Source organism: Carcharodon carcharias, chromosome 14 (assembly GCF_017639515.1).
Source record: "Carcharodon carcharias isolate sCarCar2 chromosome 14, sCarCar2.pri, whole genome shotgun sequence".
Classification (NCBI taxonomy): Eukaryota; Metazoa; Chordata; class Chondrichthyes; order Lamniformes; family Lamnidae; genus Carcharodon; species Carcharodon carcharias.
The window spans coordinates 78,414,818-78,442,244 of record NC_054480.1 but is presented as its reverse complement, the minus strand read 5'-3'; the positions used below and the strand labels follow the sequence as shown (position 1 = coordinate 78,442,244).

The 27,427-nt window shown below is 45.1% G+C and overlaps 1 protein-coding gene across 3 annotated transcripts in view; it reads left to right on the top strand.

The window, feature by feature from the left end:
- tfap2c (transcription factor AP-2 gamma (activating enhancer binding protein 2 gamma)) overlaps positions 1 to 27,427 on the top strand; it is an 87,096-nt gene that overhangs the window by 19,854 nt on the left and 39,815 nt on the right. The gene's annotated exons all lie outside the window — the stretch shown is intronic.

The window sequence follows — 27,427 nt, the reverse complement described above, 5'->3', positions numbered from 1 at the left end:
TGGTTTGGTGGGAACTTATGGGTGGTGGTGTTCCCATGCATCTTCTGCACTTGTCCATCCAGGTGATTGTGGTTGTGGGTTTGGAAGGTGCTGTTTAAGGAGCCTTGGTGAGTTGACTCAGTGCATCTTGTAGATGGGGCACACTGCTGCTTCTGTGTGTCAGTGGTGGTGGGAGTGAATGTTTAAGGTGGTGGTTTGGGTTCCCAATCAAAACGAGGGTTGGTGCCTCAGTCTTGGATGATTGAGAGGCAAGTGGAAGAGGCTAGGTCAATTGAAACAGATCAACCATGATTGAACTAAATGGCAGACAGACGCACAGGGTGAAATGGCCTACTCTTATTCCAATGTACCTAAAATATTTTGCTGATGGAACTGACTGGGTGACATATTAGCAGATTAAAAAATTAAGACAAAAAGCTCTTAGTCAATGTGATTTGTTTGATTTGCTCCTGTGAAGTGCCTTTGTATGTTTTAAAAAGTGCAAGTTGTTGTAGTTTAGCTAATGCAGCTATTTGAGTTACACTCAGGTTTCATTTTTTGTGAAGCTGATTAAATTCCAGTAAGATATTTGGTAATAGTTATTTTTTTGGAAACCACTTAAGTAAAGCAAACACCCAAATTATGAGCGAATAAATGTTCACTGAGGAAACCTGTCTATGGGAGAAATCCTTATCTGATAGAATTCAACCGCTCTACTGTGTTTGCACAATAGGTATGATCTGCCCTAATCTCTGTCCATTGTCATGTAATGTTTAACTTTCAAGGCATTTAGTGGGTGAGCTTCACACCCTCTTGTCGCCAAATATAAAGTCCACTCTTAGAAATGGAAGAGTGATTAGAGTTGTCACTTACAAGGGTATTCTTCTCCAACATACTCCAGTGTCTATGTCCTAACCTCATTTCAGATTATGTGTCTACTGTTTTAACTCTGATATATTGTTCCATCTCAGTCTTTCCACAGCTGTCACACCACCACTCCCTTGCTCACTGGAATTCTTAGCCTGAACTTTATCACCGTGCTACATTCATGTCATCTTTCAATGTCTAAACCTACCTCTTTGGCCATGCTTTCGGTTGAAGCCCGTTACCTTCCCTTCTCCCCAGATGAAAAGTTCTGGGTCCATATGACTCTTCTTCGGAGCTAAAGAGAAGTAAAAATGTGGTGAAATTTATACTGTTTAAGGGTCCGGGGGGGTGGGGGGGTTGGGTGGGTGGGGGGTGGGGTGGTGGTGGGGGGTGGGGGTGGGTGGGGGGAGTTGGGTGGGGGGGTGGGGTGGGGGCGTGTGGAGCAGATGAAGCTGGATAGAAGGCCAATAATAGATGGAGGCAATGGAGAGATTGCCAAAGATGCCATGAACAAAAGAGCAAAGGGGTGTTAATGGCAGTGGTAAGGGCTAAAGGAGGTGCTGATGGTGGCTTTAAGGTAAGAAAGCAGAATGAGATAATAGAAAGACCAGGGTAAGTGCTCTGGAAAGAACAACATGAACAAGTGACAGGTGGCCCTAGTGGGGATGGGTTGGGGGTGGCGGGGTGGTGGGGGGGGGCGGGGTGGTGGTGGAGAAAAAAGATGGGAAAAGGTGGGGAAAAAACAATTAATAAATGAAAATAAATGAAAATTATTTTAGGTCCAATCCTGACCTCTACCTCACAGGGGCTGAGCGCCAACACTTAGATGCTTCCTCCTACCTCTGCCTGGGCCATGACCCCACCATCAAACATCAAGCCATTGTTTCCAGGACTGTCATTGACCTCATCCCCTGGAGAGCTTCAAGCTTCCAACCTCAGTCTCCCAAACCCAGACAGCCCGCTTCTACCTCCTCCCCAAAATCCACAAACAGGACTGTCCCGGCAGACCGATCGTGGTAGCCTGTCCCTGCCCATGGAGCTAATTTCTTCCTATCTTGACTCCGTTCTCTCTCCCCTTGTCCAGTCTCTTCCCACCTACACCTGCGATTCCTCTGATGCCCTCCATCATATCAACAATTTCAAGTTCCCTGGCCCTAACCACCTCCTCTTCACCATGGACATCCAATCCCTGTACACTTTCATCCCCCACCAGGATGGTTTGAGGACTCTCTGCTTCTCCCTTGAACAGAGGCCCAAACAATCCCCATCCACCACCACTCTCCTCCGTCTGGCTGATCTTGTTCTCTCACTGAACAGTTTCTCCTTAAACTCATCTCGCTTCCTCCAAATAAAAGGTGTGGCTATGGGTACCTGCCTGGGCGTCAGTTATGCCTGTCTCTTTATGGGGTATGTGGAACATTCCTTGTTCCAGTCCTACTCAGGCCTCCTCCCACAACTCTTTCTCCGGTACATCGAAGACTGTTTCGGTGTCGCTTCATGCTCTTGTCTGGACCTGGAAAAATTTATCAATTTTGCTTCCAATTTCCACCTCTCTATCACGTTCACATGGCCCATCTCTGAAACTTCCCTTCCCTGACCTGTCTCAATTTCTAGTGATAGACAGTCCACCAATATTCATTACAAGCCTACCGACTCCCACAGCTACCTCATCTACAGCTCCTCACACTTCGCTTTCTGTAAGGACTCCATCCCATTCTCTCAGTTCCTTTGCCTCTGTCGCATCTGTTCCGATGATGCCACTTTCCAAAACCGTGCTTCTGACATGGTCTTCCTTCTTCCTTAACCGAGGTTTTCCACCCACTGAGGTTGACAGGGCCCTCAACCATGTCCAACCCATCTCACATGCCTCTACACTCACACCTTCCTCTCCCTCCTAAGATAGGGTTCCCCTTGTCCTCACTTTTCACCCCACCAGCCTCCGCATTCAAAGGATCATCCGCCGCCATTTCCACCAACTCCAGCATGATGCCACCACTAAAAACCTTCCCCTCACCAACCCCTGTTGGCATTCCCTCCAGGACACTCAGGTTCACTCCTCCATCACCCCCAACACCTCATCCCCTTCCCACGGCACCTTCCCATGCAATAACAGAAGGTGCAACATCTGCCCCTTTACGTCCTCCCTCTTCACCATCCAAGGGACCAAACACTTCTTTCAGATGAAGCAGCACTTCATTTACACCTTCAATTTGGTCTACTGCATTCGCTGCTCCCAATGCGGTCTCCCCTATATTGGAGAGACCAAGCGCAGACTTGGTGACCGCATTGCGGAACACCTTCGGTCTGTCTGCAAGCATGACCCAGACCTCCTTGTCGCTTGCCATTTCCATACACCACCCTGCTCTTATGTCCGTCCTAGGCCTGCTACATTGTTCCAGTGAAGCTCAACGCAAACTGGAGGAACAGCACCTCATCTTCCGACTAGGCACTTTGCAGCCTTCCAGACTTAACATTGAGTTCAACAACTTCAGACCATGAACTCTCTCCTCCATCCTTTTTAACCCCCTTTTTTCAATATTTATTTTTTATCCACTTTATTTTTTTCATTTTTATTAATTCATGGTAGTATCCTCACCTCTTATCCTATTTTCTATCCTTTTTCCCTGCCACCATCCCCTCCCCCCACCCCACCCCTACTAGGGCCATCTGTCACTTGTTCATGTTGTTCTTTCCAGAGTGCTTACCCTTGTCCTGCTATCATCACATTCTGCTTTCTATCCTTAATGCCACTATCAGCACCTCCTTTAGCCCTTACCACTACCATTATCAATCACCCGCTTTGTCCTTTTGTTCATGTCATCTTTGTCAATCTTTCCTTTGCCTCCACCTATTGCTGGCCTTCTTTCCAGCTTCACCTGCTCCGACCCCCTTAAACAGTAAAAATTTCATCATATTTTTACTTCTCTTTAGCTCTGAAGAAGAGTCATACGGACTTGAAATATTAACTCTGTTTTCTCTCTCCACAGATGCTGTTAGACCTGCTGAGTTTTTCTAGCATTTTCTGTTTTTGTTTCAGATTTTCAGCATCCAAAGTATTTTGCTTTTATCTTATGAGAGGTTCTGGGGTTGTGATGTAAAATGGAAGTCTGTGGAGTGGTATATTCTGGGACTGCACTATTCACTGACCTACTGAGAGAAGTGCTGTGCTGTGACTTTCACATGAAATATTAAAACCAAGGTTCAAGGTGCCATCACTGAAATAGGTGATTATTCTTTTCATTAATGGTTGTGGGATCTTGCTAAATGCAAATTGGCTGCTGCATTTTCCACCATTCAAATAATGATTACACTTAGGAAATACTTCATTGGCTGCAATGCGGTTTGGGATTTCATGAGGTCATGGTAGGTGCTATATCAATGCACACCTTTTGCTCTTGTTCATTCACTCCTTTGGTAGCTTGTTCTTACTTTCATTCTTTGTCCAACAGAAACTGGTTTGGCTGAGTGCCCTGTTGCACTTTTGTAACTTGTATGTATCTACGTGTAGCCATTTTGAACAGCAACTTTGTAAGAAATGATAAAAGGCTGTTAAACTGTTGAAAGTATTGTACTACTTATGTTATACAGACTGCTGATTGATGGGTTTGGGTGAAGTCCAATCCCACTAGAATATCTAGGAGAGGTTGTCGTTATATATTGCGTTATCATGTCCCCTGGGTGCCCTAGAGCACTTTGCAGCCAAAGAGTTACTTTTGAAGGGCAGTGTATGATGTTTTCTGTAGACAAATGTCGTAACCAATTTTTGCATAACAAGTTCCCCAAAACAGAGGTAAATGACTAGATAATGTTTTTTTTTTGATGGTGTTGATTGCAAACAAATTGTTGGCCAGGACAAGCAAAAACGTTTTTGTGTGAGGCACTAACAGTAGAATGGTGGTAGGAACCCAATTAAGATTTCTTACAAAAAATGTCCTTGGTACAATGAGTGAAGTTAAATGTTTTCATTGCTGGTCACTGATACCCTGTTTATAATATAATGTTCTGTTAATACATAGTTGTTCAGTTCTCTGTACCTATGAGTAACTTCTCAATCTGCTCATTCTTTGGAGTTTCCCTGTTTCACATTTGAGCATAGAGACAGAGTGGGTACCAATATGAGTTCAGTGCTGGTGTGCCCCACTGAAAGCCTTGTCTGTGTACATTTGGGGCACCTCCATTCAGCTTCCTTCACTGATCTCGTATCATAGCTCCAATGACCTAGAGATCTTTACTGATTCCAGATCAGCTTGCTTCACTGGCTGTAGATCACAGCCCTGGATAATCGAGACATCTTCACTCAGTCCCTCTGCTGACCCTGTTAATCATTTATATTAATCCCATGCCTTGATCCTAGGTTACAACACCAGGTCTTGCTAGTGTGATCAGATCAAAATCTAGTATTAAGATTGTATGACAATGACATCAAACACCATGGGAACTGATGTAAAGGGATGACTTGTGGATGTGACCTGTAGCTCCCCTCTCCCCTTCATCTGGAGCTAGCTGTGCCAATTTACAATCCCTTGAGTCGGTGCATCTCATTCTTAAACAATAAGTCCAACTCTCTGTGACCTATCTCATTCTTATTATTTGTAAGTGTCTCAACATTTTCCTTCAGACCTCTCCAGAGACCTTGTACAAATGACCTTTATTTGTATGTGCCTCAGCCAGTTGTTCAAACATGGTGGGCACTCTATGATATCCAGACGATGATGAGTGCAGGGATACTCGCTGATTTCCTCTTAAACTTTGGTGCTGTGTCCAATTGTACCAGCCATTGGTGCTGACTGGCTTAGAGAGTAGTTAATCTTGTACAAACAGTGATTTAAGCTGCTATCTTAAAGAAGCACACAGATGAGTAACATTATGCTCAAGTTATCAAACCAACATCACTGGGTGCACAATTTAGTTTTAAATTACATCTTTTTAAAATCAAATTTTATTTGAGGAGGATTGGAGGCCATTAGTTGGCAAAATTAGAAACCAGCAGTTTGTGCTTGGGGAAAACAGCTCATGGTTTCCTCCCAACCTAAATATGCTTACTCCCTACAGTACTGGTTGTTCTTCAAGTATTTACCCAGTTTCCTTTTGAAAGTTACTATTGAATTTGCTTTCACCATGCTTTCAGGCTGTGCACTCCAGATCATAACAATTTGCTGAATGAAAACAATCCTCATCTCACATTTGGTTCTATTGCCAATTATCTTAAACCTGTGTTATGTTTGGATTTGCTCCATCTGACTGCAAAGTACAGGGCCCTGTGTATGAATATATGTAGCTTCTAGCATGCGTAAGTGAGCCATACTGTGAGCCCGACTGATAATCTTAACTTGGTTGTCAGTGCAATCCTTAGCACAATCAGGATTCTTTAGTAGGTGTTGTCCAATTGTGAAATTTACTTTTGTACTCTATGCCTCTATATACACAGCTCAGGATCCGTTGTGCTGCTTTCTTTTAACAGCCCCTTCAATTTACCCTGTCATCTTTAAAGATTTTGCATATGTGAATGCCGAGGTCTCTGTTTGTTCACCCTCTTTAAAAATGAACCATTTTAGTTTATATTGCCTGTTCTTGTCCTTCCTTCCGAAGTGCAGCACTTCACACATCTCTGCATTAAATTTTATCTGCCATGTGTCTGCCTATTTCACCAATCTGCCTTTGTCCTCCTTAAGATTGCTACTATCCTCCTTGCTGCTTACTATATTTCCAAGCTTGTGTCATTCACAAACTTTGAAATTATGTCTTTATATCCAGGTTCACATCATTAGTCTGTATCAAAAAGAGCAGTTATCCTGGTGAACACCATTGTGTACTTCCCTCTGGTCTAAAAAACAGGACTTTGCTATTACTCTCAGCTTTTTGTCCCTTAGCTCATTTTTATAGGTGGCCAGATCTGTCCTTTGTCTGGATGGATGGCCGTGTCCATAGTTGCCTCGTGTAATGTAACACATTTGCATACAGTAGCATCTGAAGATCATGCCAATCTTGGCATCAAATACAAACCATTCTTGAGACCATAGACCCCACTTAGTGCTGTCAGCTTCCTGTTTCTACTATATACCCTCAGTCAGGCCCTCTTCTCTATTTAATGCGTTCACTGATACAATTGTGCCACCTCATTCATAAGCCCTGGAAGAAATTTACCATTCAATGCAACCCTTATCTTTATTTTACTGAAACTCTTTAGATGTTCATTTCTTTAATGATCTCACTGAATTATGCCTGAATTCCCGCTGGAGACCAAGATTAAGTTCAAAGTGGGCTGACAGGACTTGTTGTTTAATAATCTGACTCTCTTTGGATTCCTGAGTACCGGTCCCTGGTTCCTGACACCTGAATAGTTTGAGGGCTCAGGATTTTTCGCCAAGAATCTCTCTCCTATCACACTTTTATTACCAAAATTTTCCTTATTGATTTTGATTACTGACCTAGAAACATAAAACTTGCTTCCTCTCTTGAAATCATACTTTGCACAGCATTGTACATGAACCAACTATATAAAACAAAATGTTGTTGATCCCATGTTCCTAAATGGAAACCACTATCCTTCGTGAGCGATTGAACAGCACCCCATGCAAAATATTCTGTTTTTTTAAGCAAATGATGGTTTTACAACAGAGATGGGAGTGTTTGCAACTACCTTTGGTATAAGTCCCATATTTCTCTACACCCCACCCTCCCACCCTGATCACTGTCTCAGTCGCTGAGATAAGATCCTGAATTAGTTAAAAGCAAGCCTCTGAGAGGCAAAATCTTGTCTTGCATGTCATCATGCTGTGACATTTTCTAATATTCTTCTGATGTCTGCGGAGCTGATTTTAAATTCTCAACATTACTGAATGATCTCCTTGCACCAATAACTTTTGCAGCATTCCCTGTTTTTATCTGATTTCCAGCGTCCACAATATTTTGCCTTTTTAGCAAAGACTGCTCCATAACTTTGCAGCTGCTTTTGTGTGAAAGAAATGCCTCCAGTAATTTCTTTAAATTATTTTTTTCATGGGATGTGGATGTCGCTGGCTAGGCCAACCTTTATTGCACATCCCTAAAAGCCCTTGAGAAGGTGGCGATGATTCTATGCCACTAACACTGACATAGCCCTGAAAATCATCATCACCTGTAACAAGGAATAGGAAGTCCATTGTGGCTCTTCTCTGGATAAGCTTGAATTGGATTAAGCGGCATAGCGTGCACCTGTACTAAATTAAACCACACTGTTTGTGAAAGGAAAGAACAGAACTAGCTTCAGCCCTGAGCGTAGTAGAATAACAGACAGATTTCAAGTAAATGCAAAGAAAATTGAAAATGAAATAGTTAATTTAGTTCTCAAATCCCAGAAATAAAACAGGGCATAGTCCTGTGATTGAAGTTCTCCCAACTTCCATAACAAATCTATGCTGGTTTTCACTGATTGGCTGAAAATTTTCAAGGTGTTCAGTTATTCTATCCTTAATTATAGACCTTAGTAATTTCTGACAAGAGGTTAGGCTAACTGGTCTTTAATTCTTTGGTTTCCCTCCCACTTTTCTTAAATAACACAGCAGAATGTGTTGATTTCCAATGCAAAGGAATAGTTTCCAAAACCAGAGAACTTTTGAAGATTATAGTTCCAGCACTTGCAATGTTCTTTCATACTTTCTTAAAAATCCTGGGATGGAAACCATTTGATGTGGAGTTTTATCACTCTTGGTTGTCATTATTTTCTTCACTGCTGTTCTTTTACTTACATTAATTTTGATGAGTCCCCGTCCCTGATTCAATATTGCTTCCCCTAAGATGTATAGCGTGCCTACCTCTTTCTCCACTATAAATACTGATGCAGAGTAATTATTCAAAATGTTCACTATTTTCTTAACTTATAATGGTGATATTCAAAGATTTTAAGGGGCCCTTGTTACTGCTGACAATACTTGGTTCCCTGGTGGAATTGTAAAAATGCTTGCGTTGATTTTGGTACTCCTTGGCAAATTTCTTTTCACACTTCCTCTTTGTGCCTCTTACTATGGGTTTGTCACATTTTGTTGTTATAAGAACATAAGAAATCAGAACAGGAGTAGACCATTTGGCCATTTGAGCCTACGGATCATGGCTTCAATTCCACTTCCCTGCCTGCTTCCTATATCCCTTGATTTCCTGAGAGACCAAAAATCTCTCTATCCCAGCCTTAGGTATATTCAATGACAACACATCTACAACCCTCTGAGGTGGAGATTTCCAAGATTCACAACCCATTGGATGAAGTAATTGCTCCTCACCTTAATCCTAAATGATCGGCCCCTTATCCTGAGATTGTGCCCCCGTGTTCTAAATTCTCCAGCCAGCAGAAACAAACTCTGTGTCCAACCTGTCAAACCCCTTCATAATTTTGACTGTTTCAATGAGATCACCTCTAATTCTTCCAAGCTCCGGAGAATTTAGGCCAAATTTACTCAGCCTCTCATCATAGGACAACCCCTCATTCTAGGGGTCAATCTAGTGAACCTTCAGTGTACCGCATCCAATGCAAGTATACCCTTTCTTAAGTATGGAGACAAAAATTGTGCATAATACACCAGGTATGGTCTCACCAAACCCCTGTACAATTCCAACAAAACTCCTTTACTCTTGTACCCCAATCCCTTGCAATAAAGACCAACATGTCATTTACCTTCCTAATTGCTTGCCGTCATTTGATTCTTTCCTATTTGCCAGGATTTGTGTTAATTTTTGCATTCTGTATGCCTTTACTTGTTTTATGCTGCCTTTTACCTCTTTAGTGGTTTATGGTTTATTTTTGTCAAGTAGAATTCTTGTCTCTTAGAGGTATAAACTGACATGTATCATATGAAATTCTTACTGGATACCATCAACAGGTAGTTAACTAAATCTGGCTCATTCCACATTATTAAATCTAATATGGGCTGCTTCCTATTGGTTCTGGGACATATTGTAGCAAAAATTATCCTGAACACACTACAGAAATTGTGGTAATCTGATGTGTAATACCTTTAAGAAGAATGTTATAATAGAAGATCACATGATCTTATTACCCAATAGCAGAGTAGCGTGGACTACTTTAGTACTCTGTAGTGAGTAGTCTACCGTAAGAGTCTGTATTGTAGAGACAGGATTTCAGTTGTAAGTACACAAGCATAGCTGCTGAGTTCTATTGTAAATAAATAGAATGTGTTATACATAAGAACTGTCTACTGAACTGCTATGTCTATGGTACCAACTCGGTCATCTTGAAACCAGCATGCAACCCGGATCCATTAGTTAAACTAAACTAGTGACCAGGATCCAACAGAAGTTCACTGCCTTTCTGATGTTGAAGTTTCCTTAGATATCAAGTGTATTCTCATTCTCCAAGGCATAACCTAACAACTGCAGTTATCTTCACTACATTCAACATTAACTCATCATCACCTTGAATCCCTGTTGTTGATGATGAACTCAGTCACTACCTAACAATATCACAAACTAGAGAAGTACACATAATTTATAATAACCAATCTTTTAAAGTGGCTGCAATAACAGACTAGATTTCAGAATTTAATAGTTTGATCAGGTGCCTGTTCTGTAACCTCCAGTTAGTCTCAGTTATTCAATTCAGTTTGGATCCAAAACAGATGAGCTCACTGGGTGGAATCTTCTTCACTTTAAAATTTTTCAGGCAGCGGGATCATTTGTAAGTCCTGATCGTGCTTGTGCTGGTGGTGTGCCCTCTGGCACGATCTTAAAGGAGGTAGCCACTTAACAGGCCTCCTCTGTGTCCACTGTCTAATTAAGCATGGTGGGCAACAGATGGTTGTGGAAGATCCAGTGGAAGGGCCTGGAGTACTGGCCAGCTGGTAGTCCCACTGGGAGAGGTGAGCATTGCTGAGGCAGGTGGACAATGTGAGGGAACCTCACAATGGAGGTGCTGTCAAAAGGCTTCAGAGTAAGTAAGAAAAATGAAGGCTCAGGGTTGCTGGGGGCATCAGTGTGGAGAGGAAACCCCTCCAGCAGAATAATTTTGGCCGTGGCTGTGCCACTTGCAGTCTTGCAGCTCTGTGACAGCGGCATGGACAGCAGTGCCCCATCCCCCCAACCCCCATGCACCCACCCCACCCACCCGCTCCCATAATGGTACTTCTCATCTTCCACCTGGAGGCCACCCGGGGGGTTTCATAAGCACCCAGTGCCTGATTGAGGAACCCAGCATCCAGAACAGGGCATGCTGGGAACCACCCCCTTTGCTGCCCACCCCCCTTCCCTGAGACCCTCAGTCTGTTACTCCTCCTGCCATCACTCACCTCTGGCCTGGCTCCACTAGGCCTTGAGTAGATGTCATACCAGCAGCAGCTATAGCCTCCCCAGTGGTGCTGTCGTTCAATAGAGCTGTCAGCCTTTTATTTGCTGGCAGCTCCTGGCAAATGGGACATCTGCCCCTAGAGTCCTTGAGCCCAGGGAAGGCCTGCCTCTACCTGTTCAGTGGCTGATTGGCACTTGATGCAGCCCGCCTTCCTGGAAAGAAGTGATGCAGTCCCATGCTATTTCTGTGTAGGTGGATGGGCCCATGTTGTGCTCTCTTGATGGGCTGATCCATTCTGTGTATGTGTAGATGGGCAGGTAAATGTTGCCTGTCTATATGGCCAGGCCCATTCTGTGTGCATGTGAATGGCTGGACCCATGCTGTGCGTGCATAGGTGGCTGGGCCCATGCTGTGCAGGAATTAATGTCCACTTATGTGTCTGCTCCCAGACTCTTGCATCCGGAGGGTGATTTAGCTTTCAGGTAATGATGAAGGTGGTGGCCAGCTCTATCTTGTTAAATTCTGGATGTGTGGTCACCCTTGGTGAACTGAGGTCAGGTATACAAATCTAAAGCCCCCATTCTGGACGTGTACCATGAATGGGTTCACGTTCCCTATGAATCCTAACATAGGAGCAGCACCTCTCACCATCGATTGCTCTTTATGTTGCCAGTTTTCTTGTTCTCTCTTGAAGGCCCTGACTCCTAGTTGAAGTCACCATGCTGTGGGGGCTGAGAATACCTTGATACATGACCAAACTCATCATGATCCTAATCAGATAAGTTTCAATGGGATATTTGACTGCATTGCAGCCAACCTTAATCCCACCCTCGCTCCAGCACTTTCCAGCAGTGGATTATTTGGTGTGGGATTGCTGGTTCTTATCCAGCAGAGTTGTGGTCAGTTGAAGCAGTCCTGCCATTCTCCCAGGTGGCACTAGCTAACTAACCACAAACAGGAGCTTGGAGCTGGGACCTTACTAATCTCCCAAGGGTTCAGCTCTTCACTGGATGTACTCTTTCTGATCCAGTCCTGAGATGGTATTGGCTTAGCTTTGTGGTGCCATCTGAACAGAACTCAAAACAAGAGTGACCTTTTTTTCTCTGTCTGCCTCCGGTTAAACCAGGGACAAGCCTGAATTCTTTGATAGGAAAGAGAAAAGCAGAAGAGGTTTTAAATGGTGGGAGACTGGGACATGTTGGTTTTCAGAGGTACTTAGATGACCTTGTACATGACTCAAGAAATGCACATGAAGAATTGGGAAAGCAAATGGTATCTTATCCTTCATTACTTAAAAATTGGCGTATAGGAGTATAGGAGTCCTATCATAATTATATAGGGTCTCCTTACCTAAGGAAGGATATACTTTCCTTGGAGGCAGTGCAAGGGAGGTTCACTAGACTAATTCTTGAAATGAGAGGATTGTCCTTTGAGGAGAGGTGGAATAGACAAGGTTTATATTCTCTAGGATTGAGGAGAATGAGAGGTGGTATAAGATTGGTAAGCAGTTTCACAAAGTAGATGCTGGCAGGACGATTCCTTTGACAAATGTGAGTCAATTACAGGTGGAGACAGGAGAATTTACAATGCGGAATAAGGAAATGGCAGAGAAACTAAACAAATACTTTGTGTCTGTGTTCATGGAGGAAGATATAAAAAAACTCCCAGAAATAGTAGAGAACCAAGGGATTAGCGGGAATGAGGAACTGAAAGAAATTAGTATTAGTAAAAAAGTAGTACTGGAGAAATTAATGGGATTGAAAGTTGACAAATCTCCTGGAGCTGATGATCTATATCCCAGAGTACTGAAAGAGGTGGCTGCAGAGATAGTGGATGCATTGATGGCCATCTTCCAAAAATCTATAGATTCTGGAACGTTTCCTGCAGATTTGAAGATAGCAAATGTAACCCCACTATTTGAGAAAGGGGGGAGGGAGAAAACGGGGAATACAGATCTGTTAGCCTGGTATTAGTAGTGGGGAAAAGGCTAGAATCTGTTATAAAGGTTATGATCATTGGACACTTACAAAAATGATAGGATTGGGCAGAGTAACCATGGACTTCCGAACGGGAAATCTTGTTTGACAAACTTAAAAGAGTTTTTTTGAGGATGTAACCATAAGACCATAAGACATAGGAGCAGAAATTTGGCCATTCGGCCCATCGAGTCTGCTCCGCCATTCAATATTGGCTGATAAGTTTCTCAACCCCATTCTCCCACCTTCTCCCTGTAACCTTTGATCCCCTTACCAATCAAGAACCTATCTATCTCGGTCTTAAATATACTCAATGACCTGGCCTCCACAGCCTTCTGTGGCAATGAATTCCATCGATCCACCATTCTCTGGATAAAGAAGTTTCTCCTCATCTCTGTTCTAAAAGGTCTTCCCTTTACTCTGAGGCTGTGCCCTCGGGTCCTAGTCTCTCCTACAAATGGAAACATCTTCCCCACGTCCACTCTATCCAGGTCTTTAAGTATTCTGTAAGTTTCAACCAGATCCCCCCTCATCCTTCTAAACTCCCATTGAGTATAGACCCAAAGTCCTCAAATGTTCCTCATATATTAAGCCTTTCATTCCTGGGATCATTCTCATGAACCTCCTCTGGACCCTCTCCAGGGCCAGTACATCCTTCCTGAGATACGGGGCCCAAAATTGCTCACAATATTCTAAATGTGGTCTGACCAGAGCCTTATAAAGCCTTGGCAGTACATCCCTGCTTTTATATTCTAGTCCTCTCAAAATAAATGCCAACATTGCATTTGCCTTCCTAACTACCGACTCAACCTGCAAGTTAACCTTTAGGGAATCCTGGACTAGGACTCCCAAGTCCTTTTGCACTCCAGACTTCTGAATTCTCTCTGCCACTTCTTTGCCCATTCTCCTAACTTGTCCAAATCTTTCTGCAGCCTCCCCGCCTCCTCAATACCTGACCCTCCACCTATCTTTGTATCATCTGCAAACTTAGCCAGGATGCCCTCAGTTCCTTCATCTAGATCATTAATGTATAAAGTGAAAAGTTGTGGTCCCAACACTAACCCCTGCGGAACTCCATTAGTCACCGGCCATCATCCTGAGAAGGACCCCCTTATCCTCACTCTCTGCCTCCTGCCAGACAGCCAATCTTCTATCCATGCTAGTACCTTGCCTCTAACACCATGGGCTCTTATCTTACTGAGCAGCCTCCTGTGCGGCACCTTGTCAAAGGCCTTCTGGAAGTCCAAGTAGATAACATCCATTGGCTCTCCTTTGTCTAACCTACGCATTACCTCCTCAAAGAATTCTAACAGATTTGTTAGGCATGACCTCTCCTTGATGATACCATGCTGACTTTGCTCAATTTTACCATGCACTTCCAAGTATTCTGAAATCTCATCCTTAATAATGGACTCTAAAATCTTACCAATGACCGAGGTCAGGCTAATCGGCCTGTAATTTCCCGTCTTTTGCCTCACTCCCTTCTTAAACAGGGGGGTTACATTCGCAATTTTCCAGTCCTCTGGGACCCTCCCTGACTCCAGTGATTCCTGAAAGATCACCACTAACGCCTCCACTATCTCTTCAGCTATCTCCTTCAGAACACTGGGGTGTAATCCATCTGGTCCAGGTGATTTATCCACCTTCAGGCCTTTCAGTTTTCCTAGCACCTTCTCCTTGGTAATGGCCACCATACTCACCTCTGCCCCCCTGACTCTCTTGAACTTTGGGGATGTCACTCTTGTCTTCCACTGTGAAGTCTGACGCAAAGTATCCTCTGCCATTTCTTTGTTCCCCACTGCTACTTCTCCAGCGTCATTTTCCAGCGGCCCAATGTCCACTTTTGCCTCTCTTTTACTCTTTATATATCTAAAAGAACTCTTACAATCTTCTTTTATAATACTGGCTAGTTTACCCTCATAATTAATCTTCTCCCTTCTTATTTCTTTTTTAGTTGTCCTCTGTTGGTCTTTGTAGGCTTCCCAATCCCCTGGTTCCCCACTGCTCTTCACCACATTGTATGCTTTCTCTTTAGCTTTTATGCTGTCTTTGATTTCCCTTGTCAGCCATGGTTGCCTAATCCTCCCTTTAGTATGCTTCTTCTTCTTAAGGATGAATTTTTGCTGTGTCTCCCAAATTACTCTCAGAAACTCCTGCCATTGCTGTTCCACTGTCTTTCCTGCTAGGCTCATCTCCCAGTCAATTCTGGCCAGCTCGTCCCTCATGCCTCTGTAGTTGCCTTTATTCAACTGTAATACCGTTACATTTGGTTCCAGCTTTTTCCTCTCAAATTGCAGGGTAAATTATATGATATTATGGTCACTTCCTCCTAAGGGTTCCTTCACCTTAAGCTCCCTTATCAAATCTGCCTTATTACACATCACTAAATCTAGAATTGCCTGTTCCCTAGTGGGCTCCACCATAAACTGCTCCAAAAAGCCATCTTGTAGACATTCCACAAATTCCTTTTCTTGGGATCCACTACCAACCTGATTTTCCCAGTCTACCTGCATATTGAAATCCCCCATGATCACTGTAACCTTGCCTTTTTTATATGCCTTTTCTATCTCCTGGTGTATCTTGTGTCCCACATCCTAACTACTGTTCGGAGGCCTGTACATAACTCCCATTATGTTTTTTTTTACCTTTGCGGTTCCTCAACTCTACCCACACAGATTCTCCAACATCTGACCTTACATCATTTCTTGCTATCAAGTTAATTTCATTTCTTACTAACAAAGCAACCCCACCACCTCTGCCAACCTGCCTATCTTTTCGATAGGATGTATATCCTTGGATATTTAGCTCCCAGTCCTGATCCCCTTGCAGCCATGTCTCTGTGATGCCCACCACATCATACCTGCCAATTTCAATCTGCACCACAAGTTCATTTACCTTATTTCGTATACTGCATGCATTCAGATACAACACCTTCAATCCTGTATTTCCATCCCCTTTCTCATTGTCGTCCCTTTATCTGATGTGCTTGAAGTTAGATTCCTAGCCCTTTCCAAACACTCTGTCCTATTTTGTGTTCTGGGAACTTTAATAGCCTCTTGTGGGCTCTCCTTTCTTTTCAGTTTTTTCATAATTTTGCATAAAATTAAATCCACCCCCCCCCCCCCACCAACACGCTAACCTGCTGCTTTGGTTCCCATTAGTCATATTTCTTGGAGTTTTACCCTTCCCTTCCCCCCCACTTTCTAGTTTAAAGTCCTGTTGACCACCTTATTTACCCTTTTTGCTAGAACATTGGTCCCAGATCGGTTCAGGTGGAGATCGTCCCAACAGTACAGATCCCTCCTGTTCCAATACTGATGCCAGTGCCCCATGAAATGGAACCCCTCTTTCCTGCACCACTCCTTTAGCAGAATTGATAATGTGAAACCTGTGGATGAGGTGTATTTGGATTTTGAGAAAGCTTTCGCTTAGGTCCCACGGAAGGTTTGATAGTTAAGGGAATCGATAGGCATTTTTCTGGCCACAGACAGGAATCCGGGATTCCCGTTGCCTCCCTGGTGCCAGGGCCAAGGGTGTCACTGAGCAGCCGCAGAGCCTGAAGGGGAGACTCAAGCCATCAAGCGGCACTTGCTCAGCAATAACTTGCTCACTGATGCTCAGTTTGGGTTCTGCCAGAGTCACTCAGCTCCTGACCTCATTACAGCCTTGGTTCAAACACAGACAAAAGAGCTGAACTCCAGAAGTGAGGTGAGAGTGACTGTCCTTGACATCGAGGCAGCTTTTGACTGAGTGTGGCATCAAGGAGCCCTAGCAAAACTGGAGTCAATGGGAATCAGGGGAAAACTCTCCACTGGTTGGAATCATTCCTAGCACAAAGAAAGATGGTAGTGGTAGTTGGAGGTCAATCATCTCGGTTCTAGGACAACAATGCAGGAGTTCCTCATGTAGTGTCTTAGGCCTAACCATCTTCAATTGCTTCATCAATGACCTCCCTTCCATCATAAGGTCAGAAGTGGGGATGTTCGCTGATGGTTGCATAATGTTCAACACCATTCATGACTCCTCAGATACTGAAGCAGCCCATGTCCCAATGCAGCAAGACCTGGACGATATCCAGACTTGGGCTGACAAGTGGCAAGTAACATTCGTGCCACTCAGGTGCCAGGCAATGACCATCTCTAACAAGAGAGAATCTAACCATCACTCCTTGACATTGAATGGTATTATCATCACTGAATACCTCACTATCAACATCCTGGGGGTTACCATTGACCAGAAACTGAACTGGACCAGCCATATAAATACTGTGGCTACAAGAGCAGGTCAGAGGCTAGGAATCCTGCGACAAGTAACTCACCTCCTGATTCCCCACAGCCTGTCCACCATCTACAAGGCACAAGTCAGGAGGAGTGTGATGGAATACTCCCCACTTGCCTGGATGAGTGCAGCTCCCACAACACTCAAGAAGCCTGACACCATCCAGGACAAAGCAGCTGCCTGATTTGCACCACATCCACAAACATTCACACCCTCCACCACCAACACACAGAAGCAGCAGTATGTACCAAACATATGACTACTATCCTCTGGAAGGACAAGGGAAGCAGTTTTATGGGAATATTACCACCTGCAAGTTCTCCTCCAAGCCACTCATCATCCTAACTTGAAAATATATCGCCGTTTCTTCACTGTCGCTGGGTCAAAATCCTGGAACTCCCTCCCTAACGGCACTGTGGGTGTAGCTACACCACATGGACTGCAGCGGTTCAAGAAGGCAGCTCATCACCACCACCTCAGGGGCGATGAGGGATGGGCAATAAATGCTGATCTAGTCAGCAATGCCCACATCCCATGAATAAATTAAAAAAAAACAGCCAACAGTCATGGTCTACATCGGTTACAATGACATAGGTGGAAAGAGGGATGTTTTGCTGCAGTCAGAATTTAGGGAGCCAGGTAGAAAATCAGCAAGCAGGATCTCAAAAGTAGTAATCTAAAGATTACGGCCAGTGCCGCATGAAAGTGAATATAGGAAAAAGAGGATAAGATAGATGAATGCGTACCTGGAAAGATAATGTAGGAGGGAGGGCTTTAGATTCTTGGGATATTGGGACAAACACTGGGGGAATGGGACCTGTACAGGATGGACAGGTTGCAACTGAACAGAACCGGACAGAGTTTCTTGCAGGGCAATTTCCTGGTGCTATTGTGCACATTTAAACCAGGCTTGTCCAACCGGTGGCCCATGAGCTGGATTGTGACCCTAGGAGCCACTGTTCAAAATGCCAGTGTGACGTGTAAGGGAAGTTGAAGGTTCTGCAAGAGGCTGCTCCTCCAACCACAGGCCATTCCTCTCCCATGTTTGCTGCTGATAGGTTCACTAGAGATTGGAGGAACAGCGAACACTAGCGGCAGTGTGTTCTGGGGATAAACAGGTTTTCGGTGGTGGTGGAGGGGGGGGTGCGAATATGGGAAGGTGAGAGAGAGAGAGTCCGCCCGGGCCACAGGGGGTGGGGGGAAGAGAGTCCGCCCGGGCCACAGGGGGTGGGGGGGAAGAGAGTCCGCCCGGGCCACAGGGGGTGGGGGGAAGAGAGTCCGCCCGGGCCACAGGGGGTGGGGGGAAGAGAGTCCGCCCGGGCCACAGGGGGTGGGGGGAAGAGAGTCCGCCCGGGCCACAGGGGGTGGGGGGAAGAGAGTCCGCCCGGGCCACAGGGGGTGGGGGGAAGAGAGTCCGCCCGGGCCACAGGGGGTGGGGGGAAGAGAGTCCGCCCGGGCCACAGGGGGTGGGGGGGAAGAGAGTCCGCCCGGGCCACAGGGGGTGGGGGGAAGAGAGTCCGCCCGGGCCACAGGGGGTGGGGGGAAGAGAGTCCGCCCGGGCCACAGGGGGTGGGGGGAAAGAGAGTCCGCCCGGGCCACAGGGGGAAGTGGGAGAGTCCGCCCGGGCCACAGGGGGAAGTGGGAGAGTCCGCCCGGGCCACAGGGGGTGGGGGGAGAGAGTCCGCCCGGGCCACAGGGGGTGGGGGGAAGAGAGTCCGCCCGGGCCACAGGGGGTGGGGGGAGAGAGTCCGCCCGGGCCACAGGGGGAAGTGGGAGAGTCCGCCCGGGCCACAGGGGGAAGTGGGAGAGTCCGCCCGGGCCACAGGGGGTGGGGGGAGAGAGTCCGCCCGGGCCACAGGGGGTGGGGGGAAGAGAGTCCGCCCGGGCCACAGGGGGAAGTGGGAGAGTCCGCCCGGGCCACAGGGGGAAGTGGGAGAGTCCGCCCGGGCCACAGGGGGAGGTGAGAGAGACTGATGGGGCCCAGTGGTGAGATGCGATGGAGCTCAGCATGTAGGGGTGGGGGAAGAGGCTAACTGGTGAGAGAGAGTGAGTGTGAGAGAGTGGGCTGAATAATATGGTTGTATGCCGACGGTGGGTTCCGCACCTGGTCGGTGGCATTTCGACTTCCAGGACCACCATCAGTGCCTGATAATAGACTAATTGCCGTGAATTAGCAGCAAGGGCGGGTTACAGACTGTCATCCCTAATGCGTGCTGGAGGGCAGGATGTCGGGTCCCTGAGGCTGCAGCTTGTGACCGAGAACATGGTAACGGCTGGCACGGTAAAGGACCCCTGGCACCGCAATGTCAGATGATCCATCAGATGATTAATCGAGTGCATCTACTTTACATCGAAAAGATTTGTATATTTTCCAGTCTGGCCAAGTAAGTCAATTTAATTCTTAGCTAATCTCTGCCAACCATGTCAATCTTCATAGGTGGCAGAACTTTTAGAACTCAACAAGTGTCCTACCTTTTGGCACTGAGCAGTTGTACATTTATTACAGATTTCCATGCATAGATATCTGTGCCATCAGAGTGAGGGGAGAGGCAGTCTGGTAGGGGAAAAACTGCCCCCTGATTCAGTGAGGCTGCCCTTGGTGTCCTCCTGTGTGCAGTATATGATCAACATGACCAGCTCATGTTGAGCGTTGGGAAAAGAAGGACCAAGGATTCACCAAACCCCTTCTGTAGCAGTGGCAAGGTGTACTGTAGAAACCCATGCCGTATTAAAGTTTCCCTGATGTCATGGCCATCCACTTGATCACAGCCAGGTCCACCAGCAGGAGCACCATGTGGTTCCTCAACTCATCATTGCCGTCATCCTCAAGAAGATTGGCTGCCACCTAGCATGTCATCATCCTCAGGGCATCCTCACTTTGGACAGTGATGTTTTGGAGTGCATAGCAAACCATCAGGGACACGCACATCCAGATCTGTTCAGGCATAGAAATCACACCTTTAGAAGACCAATGGTCTGCTCCACTATGGCCCTGGTGCTGGCGTGGCTCTCATGGTGCCTCCTCTCTGATCTGGGCACCCTCACAGGTGTCATTAGCCATCTTTTCAGTGAATAGCCCTTATCTCCTAGTAGCCACCACTCCAAGGAATCTGGGCCAGTGGAAAGGTCTGGAATCTAAGAGTTCCTAAGTATGTGAGTCATGGCGTTGCTGCCTGGGTACCTGGCACATACCTGCATGACCCCCAGATTATGGTCGCACACCAGCTGCGCATTGATCGAGAGGAAGACCTTTCATTTTATGAAGCTGCATGTCTGTCCAACAGGAGTCTTAATGGCTACATGCGTGCAGTCAATGGCTCCCTGCAACCTGGGGATACCTGCAATTGCTGTAAATCCTCAGGCTCTATGTATTTGACTTTGGACATCCTGCATGAATGAGATGTAATTTCCAGGCCTTGGGAACATTGCATTTGTGAACACCTTGATATAATGGTGTGCAGCAGGCTGTGTTATCCCACTGAGGTCTCCACAGGCTGCCTGGTATGAGCCTGTTGTGAAGAAGTAAAGCACCATTGTCACCTTCAATGTGACCAGCATCGGGTGGCTCCCAAGACAGCTGGATGAGATCTTCCCTGTGAGCCTCTCACACAGTGATGTCACCATGGCCCTTGAAAGCCTGAGTCATCTTCTGTACTGAGTCTCACTCCGTGGCAGGTGGCTGAATTGCTGGCTGAATACCATTGGGGTGGCATAAGCTCATTTGCACCTCCGATATGGGTTTCTAGGCTCCTCCAAACCATTGGGGTCTGGCGCAGCTCTGTCCCCTACCTGAGGAACCACAGCATCCTGAGCCTCCCTGTGTTCCCTTTTTCTCACCCTCCTCCTCCTCCTAATCCTTCTCTCCTCCTCACTGGAGGTTGTGTCTCCAACTGAGACCCCAATCCCCATCTGTCTCCAAGAGTTTTCACCCTCGCTCCTGGGTTATGGACAGAATATTCAGTGAACCATCAAAGACCCCTCTGGATGACAGGAGATTCCTCTTCATGAAAAAGTATCCAAAAAGTCACTCTGCACACTCAAATGAGCAGTCCCTGTGGTCAATGGAGTTTGAACTCTAAAGCTGACACTCTGCTCTCAGCTGCAGGTCTAAAACCATTCCAAACAAGCTTGCCCTTAAAAAAATGCATTCCCCACCTGTTGTAACTCTGACCCTGAAGGTGTATTATTACCTTCTGACCATATTATTGCAGTGAGATGGAAACTAATTAGCTCGATTGACTTTTAAATATATCCTTAATTAACGCAGGCAGGTTTCTGACTTTTTGACCCGATTCTGTACTGTATTATTGCAAACCGGCAAGATGATTTCATAACTGACATCATCATGCCCCAAAATATGCTTCATGAAGTGGAAAACATTCCCAATCGCAGAGCTTATTATTCAGCCCAGTGAGTGAGTGTGTTGGGGCGGGGGGGTTGTGGGGGAGAATGTTGATGGGGAGGAAGTGTAAAGTGGGGGAGTAGAGTGGTGGGGGGGAGAATGTTGGGGGAGAGAGTGTGGGTGTGTATCCGGCTCACTCCCAATCTCACAATTCTCATGCCCCCACACCAACATTTACTCGCGCTCACTCACACAGTGGGTGAGTAAAAGTGAGAGAGCACCCTGAGGCTGGGATTGAGCGAGACACACACGCTGACCCTCTCACACTTGGATTAGGAGTCGCCAATCGGCAGGAAAAATGGTTTGCTGAACAATGGACTACCTTAAAAAATGGATGATGCGGGGACAGTTGAGGTATATTCCCTTGACAGCGAAAGGAAGTAAATCCAGAGTTCCCTGGATGACAATGGTGATAGAAATTGAGATAAGAAGAAAAAATGTGCTTGTGACAGGCATCAGGTAGAAAATACAATTGAAAACCAAGCTGAATATAGAAGTTTCAGAGTGAAAAAGCAAATAAGAGAAGCAAAAAGTGAGTATGTAAAAAGACTGGCAGATAACATAAAAGGGAATCCCAAAGCCTTCTACAGGAACGTAAATAGTAAAAGGAGGAGTAGGGCCAATTTTTTTTGTATTCATTCACGAGATATGGGCTTCAATGGCTGGGACAGCATTTATTGACCATCCCTAGCTGCTCTTGAGAAGGTGGTGGTGAGCTGCCTTCTTGAACTGCTGTAGTCCATGTGGTGTAGATACACCCACAGTGTTGTTAGGAAAGGAGGTCCAGGATTTTGACCCAGGATCAAAAAGGAGATTTAGACATGGAGGCAGAGGCCATAGCTGAGGTGCTAAATAAATACTCTGCATCTGTCTCTACCAAGAAGATGAAACCCAGGTCATGATAAAAGAGGAGGTTATTCAGGCACTAGATGGGTTTAATGTTGATAAGTATTGGATAAGTTATCTGAACTTAAAGTTGATAAGGCACCAGGACTGGATGAGAGTAGTGAGAATGAAAATTGCAGTGGCACTGGCTATGATTTTTCAGTCCTCCTTAGACTCAGGGGTGGTGCCAGAGGACTGGAGAATTGATGTCGATGATCATCATGGTCTCATTGAAAGATTGAGCAAGCTCGAAGGGCCGAACGGCCTACTCTTTGTCCTTTTTCTTCTGTTTGTATGTTCACTCTGGTTAAAGCAGGGTTAATTTGCAAAAGACCTATTTGTCAAATTAAAAATAACCAACATATGGAAACATTGCTCTGCTGGTCTTCTGATCTAAATTCAATCAAACTGATGTTACAGTAACACTTCTGATTCTAATTCCTCTACACTCCATATTAGACTCTTATTAAAACTCAGAACATGTGGCATCCTTTCAGTGACTTTCCTGTTAAGATTATATGTGTCTGGTGGTGGTGGCATTGGGGGAGAGAGGGGAGGAGGGCTGAGCTGATTTTTGAAGGGTTGACCAATTGTGGCATTTTGCCTTTGTCTCACTTCCTCTACATGGCTTAGTACTTTGATCATGAACACCCAGGATGAGTAAAACATTTTTCTCTAATTACTGAGCATGGTACAGTACTGGTTTATCCCAATGCAGTTATAGTTTATACTGGGGCATTATTGCTTCAACCTGCTAGAGTGCATAAACACTATATTGCTTGATGAAGTACTGAGGATTACAGAACTGGAAGGGCGGTGTCAGTTCAGACCCTAGCGACCACAAAGCCACAATACAAATCCTTCCCTAATTCAGCATTAGTTGGATTGAACTCAGTTGCACTTCAACATGCAGTAGGATCGCCTGGTGTGGGAAATGGTGGAGTATCACACAGGTGTAGGTTGAGCTGCTCTTCTGAGCTTGAGGCTGAATTAGTGTTTCTCCAAACATATGAACATACACAAATGTATGAATTAGGAGCAGGAGTAGGCCATTCGGCCACTCACGCCTGCTTTGCCATTTGATAAGGTCATGGCTGGTCTGACTGTGGCCTCAGCTCCACATTCTGCCGACCACTTTTGACTCCCTTGTTAGTCAAGAAGCTCTTTACCACTGCCTTAAAAATATCCAGTGACCCTGCCTCCATCACTCTCTGGGGAAGAGTTCAAAGATTCACGACTGTCTCACATCTTAAACGGGAGACTCCTTATTTTTAAAATGTGTCCCCTAGTTCTAGTCTCTCCCACAAGGGGAAACACCCTTTCAGCTTCCACCCTGTCAAGTTCCCTCAGAATCTTATTTGTTTCAATAAGATCACCTCTCATTCTTTGAAACCCCAATAGGTACAGGCCCAGCCTGTCCAACCTTTCCACATAAGATAAGCCCTCCCATCCCAGGAATCAGTTGAGTGAACCTTCTTACATATAAAACTGCATTGGGTGGGGAGCTATCAGATAGTGAGCCATAAACCCACTAACAGGATAAAAGCAAAAAACTGCAGATGCTGGAAATCCGAAACAAAAATAAAAATACCTGGAAAAACTCAGCAGGTCTGACAGCATCTACGGAGAGGAACACAGTTAACGTTTTGAGTCCGTATGACTCTTCACCAGAACTAAGGAAAAATAGACTATTTAACAGGAAATGGACTATTAATCAGCGAGAGAAATGCCCACTTACAGGAGGTGGCTCTTTTGCTTCTGAGTCCTCACTCCTGAGTTATAAAAATATCACAGCCCCTCTGTTCTCAGTGCTCTTCTCACCCACCATCTTATTGCTGCTGCTAATTCACCACTGCAGAAAATCCTGGTCTTTATGCCAATCTCATTGCCTCTTTCCCTCCATATGAGCCCCAATGACCTGATCCTCAGTCGCCCTTTCTCTCCTCACCTCCAATTACCTGACTGCTGTTCCTGACTTATTAGCTGGTCCTCATTCTTTGCTAGTCAAAACTGCCTTTTTTTTTCCAGATCTCCAATAGTTTTAGAAATAAAAATGAGTGTACAATGAAAGTGAAAAAAACATAATTTTTTTTAAGGTCTGCATGCTTTCTTACCTAAGTTTCTCACAGTGATGCTGAGATTACTGTTTTATTCCTGGCAAATCTAGGACAATCCTGGAACTTTGAAATGACAACTGGAGGCTGAATGGTCAGGTCTGCCTGTGATAGCCCTACCCAAGCCACCCCACCCCTTGTTAAAGCAAGACCACTACCACAGGTGAAGAATGAGTGGGCTTAGATTGACACTAAGGCACCTTGTAACTACACTACAGTGTGACTCAATACTTTGAAGAGAAGAGGAGACAAAATTAAGAGAAATGTGACAGTGCAGAGTATTTAAATGAGATTGAGAGCTTTTTTAGTTTTGCTGTTGGGAAATATCATTCCTAAGAGTTTCCTAATGTTGACATATTCCAATCTTCCTCCATGAAGACAGTAACTCACTGTTTGATCCAAGCAGTCCCTTTCTTCCCTGCAGTTTCTGCCAATTTCCTTTATTGACAATTGTGACCATACAACAATAGGACAAAAGATTCAAATCTGGCTGTGGAACTGATGTGCGCTTGCACATAGAACAGCCGTTGGCTGATTTCATTAACCACCGGACACCTGAATTGAATGAGTTATAGATGCCAGACATGGCATGGGGCAGGGAGAGGATTCAGAGAGCAAAGGAGGTAAGCAAAAGAGTCAGTTCCCCCAATCGGCCTGGAGGACGAATGTCAGGAAAGCAGAAATCCATTGCAGCATGGCCCTGGGACAAATATTGGAGGGATGAAATATACAGTGGGACCTGTGAGAGGAACCTTGAGTCAGAGGAACTGTACTGAGTAACTGGTGACCACCATCTCTCTCCCTTCTTAGCAAATGGGGGCCTCTGCTCAGCAGCAGCTGCCCCTATCATTACACAGGCCTCTGGGTGAGGAATTAAACAGAAGTTCGAGTTGAGGCCAGGTCCACCAGTTTGCTTAGCTGAATCCCACCTTTACATGCAGGAAAGTGGGATTAGAAAGGACACCTGGGTGTCCTTGGGTTGGCATGAACAAGAGGGCTGAATGACCTCCTTCTCTGCTGTAACTTTTCTATAGTTCTATGGTACATTTTTCTTCTTTAAGTCAGGCTTTTCCTTCAACCCTGTTGGTAAATTATGGTGAACCTTGACCTCTGGTTGAGAACCCCTGACCTATTGGATAACCAGGTACCTAAAAGGCAGGCTATTGGTCAATCCAAATACTTTAAGCAGACACAAGTCGTAATCAGGTCAGATACTTTGATATAACAGATAATGTTCGAGCATGACAAGCGGTTTCACCTTGACAAACATGAGGACACTGCTCTTGAAGGGGGCTAAATTACAAACTCATCTGTGGAAGCACTGTTTCAGTGAGAGAATGATCTGAACCTACAGAACTGAACTCCCCAGGGAGATGGTGGAAGCAGATAATATTGATTCGTTCAAATTCAAATGAGATGGATTTTTTCTGAAAATAACATTTTGGTAGGCACAGTGCCTGATTGAGATGAGCTGAGGATTAACCAGCCAGTTAATGAAGGCCATTTTCCATCACCATAAGAATCAATTACAAAGGTGCTGCTTACAATGTGTTCAGGGTGCCAGCTATCTCAGGTAGTCTGAGCTGTTCAAGCAGTTTTTGACACCTCATTAAAGTGCAATTATCTTAATCCTCTGCGTTTAACAAAGCTGAGCTTTGCCAGCTTCTCATTAACTGGTTCTGAGTGCACATATATGTTTTATACCTGTGTTTAGCTATGGGCTTTCATAGTCCTTTGAAGAGCTTTTGCAGACCAAAAAATAAGTCTTTAACAGCTTGAACTCAAAGCTCCTATAATACAATTACAATGCCATTTCTTTTAAAATAACTTGATATATGCTTTTCATTTAATTTTAGAAATACCAGTTATATTGCCCACTTTTTATAGCAGTAAAATAGAATCAATAACAGCACATTCACTATAAGTGGGATAAAATATACGAGCAATTTGAGACATGACATGTGGTAAGTGCAGCATATTTAAGAGTGGTTTGGTTAGTATGGTTCCTGAAGCTTTCAACCTCTGGAGCTTTCCTCACCTCATGTCTGTATTTGATCTAGACTGATTGATAGAGATTGATTGCAACAATTAGTCAGCAACTTCACTATCATTACATCATGCGACTATCAAATTGTTAAAAGGTGAACAAGGCAGACATAGTCTTTCGCTTATCCACCAATAAAAGGCCAGTTATGGTGAGCTCCAGTAAAATGCTTTTCCTGGATTCAGGAAAACATTCACCTTTGGTATTAACCAATTGAACTCTCTGGGGGATGTATTTCTCTGGTTAAAATAAAGAGGTTGCATGTTGAAAACTACCTTTCTGAATAGTTCCTGTTTTCCCCCCCTCCCCCCATCCCGCTCCCCCCCACCCCGCTCCCATTGTTCTGACTGAAGCTGGGCTCAGTTCCATGGTGTTCGTCCTTGCCCACTGTGTAAATCAGTGCCTTGAGGCCAGTTGGCAATTCAGCTGTTCACAGCCAAGCTTGGTTCAATCCTCATTGACCCTCCGTACACCCTCACCAGGCAGCAGAGGGTTGCTGAATGGTGATCAGGGCTGGGAGCCCTGGATGAATTCCTTTCTCCCTCCTGTGGCCCAGAAGAACACTGAGATCAATCATAGCACCACAGCTGCTGCCTTGGCTGAGATCAG